Source organism: Apteryx rowi, unplaced genomic scaffold (genome assembly GCF_003343035.1).
Source record: "Apteryx rowi isolate R43461 unplaced genomic scaffold, aptRow1 scaffold_12, whole genome shotgun sequence".
In the NCBI taxonomy this organism is placed as follows: domain Eukaryota; kingdom Metazoa; phylum Chordata; class Aves; order Apterygiformes; family Apterygidae; genus Apteryx; species Apteryx rowi.
In genome coordinates this window covers 3,158,532-3,164,531 of record NW_020447419.1, presented here as the reverse complement: position 1 = coordinate 3,164,531, position 6,000 = coordinate 3,158,532, and positions in this window count along the sequence as shown.

The window sequence follows — 6,000 nt, the reverse complement described above, 5'->3', positions numbered from 1 at the left end:
AAAAAAAAAAAAAGCAGTGTCTGCGAAAGTACCACCGCAGCACGAAGAGCGGAGGTATTTCTGGGCCAATCTCCTTATGCTGGTGGAGCAAATGCTCTGCGCAGACCACGTCTGCCGATGCGACGGGCGCTGTATAATCCCGGCAGAGAAACGAAGTCGAGCAGTGTCATCCAGGCAGATTAAAGCTGCCAAAGGGCAACTTTTGCCATGCTTTGCTTTTCGGTTTGCTTTTCTCCAGCTTCTTGCAACGATTTCCAAAATATTTGTGCTCCAATATAGGAAACATATGTTCAGCCAGCTGCAAGAGTGGCTCCACTTGACTTCAGTGGAGCTGAGCTGATTTTTATCTGCTGATGGTTTTTATGTGATATATTCTTCAATGCATGGGGCCTTTTTTGTTTGTGGTAAATAGGATGTTCTTTGGGCCTCTTTATAGCTTTACAGTTATGTGTTTTGCAAACCACGTGCAAGCTTTAAGGATATTTGCCTGCATTTTGGTGGCTGATGCAGGATTACTGAACTCGCTGAGACTTCTCCTGCCCGAGAGGCGCCAGGCCTTGGCGGTGGCATTGCCCTGCCGGTACCGCCTGGGTATTTTGCAAAAACCAAAGCCCCCGAGTGCAGCGTCCAGTCGCCGAGGTCTGGCAGGACAAAATAGCTTCTGGGGGTACAAACTGATTAGCTTCACCATTGCAAACCTGGGTAATCAATATTCTGCTCTAGCTGTCTGGTCTGGGTTTTAAAGCCTGATGCTGGTACTTTTATGGACCACTAGTTCTTACTGTCCCTATAGGTATTTTTCTTTTATTGCAAGATCAACCTTTTTCTGAAATGAGGCCTCATGTTTGAATAATTTCATATGCGTTTGACCATCTGTTTCAGGGAAGAGACAGCACTGCCGATAACTTCATGTCTATTAGTACAGCATGAAATTGCTTGCAAAAGCTAAATTGTGCTTTGCCAGAGCAGCTTCTACACCTGAATTCAACAGTCTTTGCAGAGCTTGTCTGAATGAGCGGCAGAGGGCTTTAAATTAATATTGTTTCACTGGAGAAGAGCTGTTTGATTAATCCTTTTTTGGTCAGGTAAGTAAGACTCACTGGGGGAAAGCGTGAACGGGAACGGGGCGTTTAGCAACAAACTTGTTCCTCTTGTATCGCACATGTCTCTGGAATTAATTTGTTCTGTTTCACTGTAACCGTGTCAAGAGTTTTTATGGCAAGCGGCAGTCTTGGCATCAGCCACCCCTTTCCTCGGTGGTGCCTCAAACACACGTGCCCACTGCGTGCCTCAGTTTCCCCCACGTAAAACGTAAACTAGTAGTAGGTTCTTGGCAAGCAGAGCTGGGAGAAACAGTGCGTTTCTGATGGGCACCGGCTGACAGCGTTGTCTGCCCTGGTCTCTCCACCCTCAAACTGGCAGGGAAAGGTAAGCGAGGCACCAAATGCACACAGACAGCAGCGCACGCTGCAGTTAAAAAAACTGTATATATCTCTGCAGTGACCTTTGCAGACTACTGAGTATAAAGTGTTGAAGTCATTCGCGAAACAAATAGTTGCAATCCAGGSAGATTGCAGTATTTTAAAATGTGCCTTTAAAAAAGAGTTGCATGACCTTTTCTGTTTCTCACTACATTTGAGCAGCTCTCCGGGGCCCCGCAGATGCAGTTAGCGCCAGCGGCTGCAGCGGCAGCACCTTGGCTTGGGTGCTGGCCGACGCGCCCAGCGTCAGCCCCAGCTGCGAGAGCTGCCCCAGGCCAGGCCCAGCACTCAGGCAAGGAAGCTCACGTGGAGGCGGCGACGTTTGTTTTGTATTTTATTGAATTTCATTTATATTAAATTAAAAATATATTTCTGACAGATTCATGTAACAAAAAGGCAGAACTGTTTTCAAATTGTTCAGCTGGGATGAGCGCGGGTTGATGCACGGTGGGTCGCAGCCTACGTTTGCCCTAACAAACAGCTAAAGCTCTACCCTGGGGCGTGGGAGGAGAAACTCRGGACTGCACACGGTGGGGGAAACGGAACCACACGAAGAGAAGAAGATCCACAGGTTTCTCCCCAGCCTCCAAACAAGACAGAAGGGGAGGGAAGGAAGAAAAAAAAGAAAAAAACCAAAAGTATGAAAAGAAGGGAAATTATGCTAAATTATGTACCTAACATTAACCCAGGTCAGTAAGTATTTTAACAGTGCATAATCCTCAATAGCTAAAATATGAGAAACGAAAGGTTAAAGTAACTTTACGCCACGCACAATTGGCATACCCTACTGCGTAAGCAAGTGCAGAAAGTCTGAACACACCACGATAGTGCTAAAACACAGAATCACACAGAATGCCAAAAATGGTACTCCTAACCAAAACCAGAGGGGCGAAGGGGGCAATGAAAAGGCGAGGAGCGGCATAATCACAAGCAAATTACCTATATACAAATCAACCCTAAGGACAATTATGTTCCAAATAATGATGTCCACAAGGAAAATAAAAGCAACATTATCCTTATTTACAAATGCAACTAGCTGTGTCTTTAACAAGCTATAAAAATACTATTCACATTTTCAAAGTAACATACAGTAGTTTTTGTATTTTTTTTAATTTTTGTTTCAGAAAGGCAGCTAACTCTGAATGCATCATGTCGCCAAAAATGAGCGTCTTCCCCAACATGTCCAGGCTTCTCTTCTTCTGAAGGTACATCATAAGGCAGGAGCATTACTGTTTTATCTCTTCGCACTTTAAGAGCACAGAGAACTGGCTAAAAATAGACCGCTCCTCCACATCGCTGCCCTTCCACGTTCCCCCCGTGCTGGGTCCCCGGGGCGGCGCTGGGACGGGCTGAGCGCGGCCTGTGCCTTCAGCYGCGTCCTAGCGCTATGCGCCGGCACCTAACGCCCGCTCTGGGCTACTCCCGTCTCACCTCGCAGGTGGGTCTCATGCTTGGACTTGGAGGGGTGCTGGAATGAATTCAGTCACATCATTCGCCGGACATGGGAATTTGTACGTAGTTAGAGACCATCAGGTCAAAAAATGTATTTTGGATATCTGTATTTTGGGGGTTGCAAGGAGACTTTTTTTTTTCAGATTTTTCCTCCCCCCCCCCCCCCCCTAGGGCTGCTACTGCTGTATAAATTCTAAATAATGATTTTTGGAAAATTAAAAAAAATGGGCAAAAAAACAGATTAAAACCATTATGAACAATGTATTGAATGTGTACCAATTTCCAACATTAAAATGCTATATAAAAAATTACAACTCAGGTTTTCACTGACCCACGTTTTCCTCTCAACGTACCCCACCATAAAAAGACAAGTACCCAGCAACACTTTCAGTGCCTGTCTTCAAAGAAACATTGCTTTTGGTGCATTCAAAGTTAGCTACCTCTTACACAGCTGCTCAGTTAATAATCGACCCATTTAACAGCAGTACCAGTTTATGCTACATATGTCATAGTACCTTACTTCAAAAGAACGGCATACATATCTACACTTACTTATAAAATACCATTCACAGTTTATTACTGTGGTTATCCCAAAAGGGTTCAGTCTTCGGAGTGCTATGGACAAATACAGTGTTTTCTCCCCAAGAGGGCTCACGGGGTGGGCAGGGGATGGCGACGGTCACGCCGCAGGCCACGAGCCCTTGGCAAGCCCTGCTCGCCCCCGGCCGAGCGTGCTGAGGGCAGGGGGCTCCCCAGACACCTTCGCCCCGGGCATCGGGTGCTTTTTGCAGGCAGCTGGACCTGACCCCATCGGAGAGAGGATGCTGTGCAAGACACACCTTCGCCCTGGTGGTTTCATCCGCGACGAAACTGCTATCCCATCTTCATGTCTAGAGCACGGTTACATGGCTTTTTTATTGGGAAAAGGGAGGGGAGGGGAGGACTAGGACATAATTACACCACTTAAGTAGCTCCCGAAAGCCCTCTCTACCAAAGGCCTACAAAGCTCTCCAAAAAAACCTAGGCAGCTGTGACTCTTCTTGTTTCCTAATCAGGATAACATCCTTAGGTTTCCCCTTCATCCCTTTCGTTATTCTGGCTTCTTGGCACAGACCTTGACTGGTGCATGTCTTGGGCAGGCACCATCTTTGCATTCAGGTCCTGATTTGGAGATGTGCTTGGCTGCAGCTGAAACAAGTCCCACCACCGTCAGTCACAGTTAAAATGCACACAGACATCCCTGAAGGGGACTMTGCACCTTTGCTCCCTTCCCAGCCTACAGGCTGAGCCCAGCTATCGCCACAGTATGCGTGAAGAAAGCCCTCCCTTGAATCATTTCACCAGGAGCAATGAGCCTGCAAGCACAGTAACGTACTAATCCACATAACGCTACAGGAACAGGGCCCTGGTTATCACAGAAAGATTTGATGATAAAATAAAATTAGTCTTTTAAAACAAAAGATGGAGACAAGTGATTTTTGGACATTTTAGACTGGTGCTTCTAACTATGGAACTTTATTTCTGTTATTTATCCCCAGTTTGAAAGCCCCATTTGTAGCAGTAACCTCTTCCTACCTGCATAAAGCTTATCAAAAGTCAGGGGAAAAAAAGACGCTGCCAAGCAGAGCAATGCCGCACAAGACTACAACGGCTCCTTGCAGGCAACGAAGCATGAATGCTACAACCAACTCCTCCCTATCCATAACTTTAGCTTCCTCAAAATATTTGAACCCAAATCCATGATTTTATATAACAACAGATAAGCTGTTTTGTTAGCAACAGAAATCTAAGATCCATGGCAATGAGAAAAATGACAAGTGGCGGATCTAGAAATGAATGGGTGTACAGGCTTCATGTTACCGCAAGTAAAACCACCTTTTAAACAGTATTCAGGAAACTCCAGGTTATATTGTCTACTTTGAGGAGCTCTTTAACAGCCAGAGAGCTCACTGATAACCAAAGGCCCGATGCTGACTCATGCTAAGGCCTATTTCCACCACTGCCCTCAAGCTAAAAAGCCTTCAAAGCAAGTGAATACCTAACTGACCTTAATACTTCTGAAGGCTTTTGGATACGCCGGGGAATTACACAAAAGACAGCCTAACTCTGACGGGTGCTAAAGCCTCCTCCTCTCTGGGGCAGTGTGAAGGGGCCATGGCAAAGCCCCATCTTCATTCCCTTATGCTGCCACCATGATGCTGGACCTCTGCCCAGACAATCCACCAGGAAAAAAAACTGTTTTCTTAACATCTGAGTTTCCCATATATGTCCATCCTCAAAAAACCCTATTTCTAGGCTCACTGACAGCAAGACTAGTAACTGTGTGTGTGTGCAGGCTGCTGTGCCCCATAGCATACGGACATCAACTGCCCTTCGCACTCAACTACCTGGGCTTACCCACTGCGGGACATGACGGGAAAAGTATTTCCCCATTAATCCAGAGAAATAAGTGGAACAAGCTTATTGCATACAGCTCTTTCTGCCATGAAATGCATTTTCCATCAAAAAAAATGGTACAAACCAGGGTTAACACAACACTTTACGCAAAGATTTCTGGGCTGAGAGATGACCTGCAGGAAAACAAGCTGTAAATACTCTGCTACATTTGAACAAATGACCAAAGAAAAATCCTAGCTATTCTGTAGGAAAAAGAAGCATTGAAAGAGTTGAAAAAGGCAACATAAAAGTAGTCTGGTTCACTCAATATGTCATAGCAAATCAATCAAATCCAGCATCCATCCACATCTGTTTGAAATAACCCACAGGTAGGTAAGTAACATCTAAGTTAAGTATCCCTGAAAGAGATTAGGAARGAAAATCAGCTGTTGTTCTCTTTCATTTGTGCCTTGGGACAAGAGCTGGTAAAGACGCAGGAATCGGCTCTTGGAAAGTTATTCACTCKTCTTTCATCGTGCATGCTATGGTAAGGGAAAGGAAAACATTTACAAATAGGAGACTGCATATAAAATCCATAAAAACTGACAGCAGTGTTTACAGATACCGTTGTGGAACTAGAGAATTAACTAGAGCTGGACAAAACACTTCTGCTGATGCTCTTTCTTCTGCT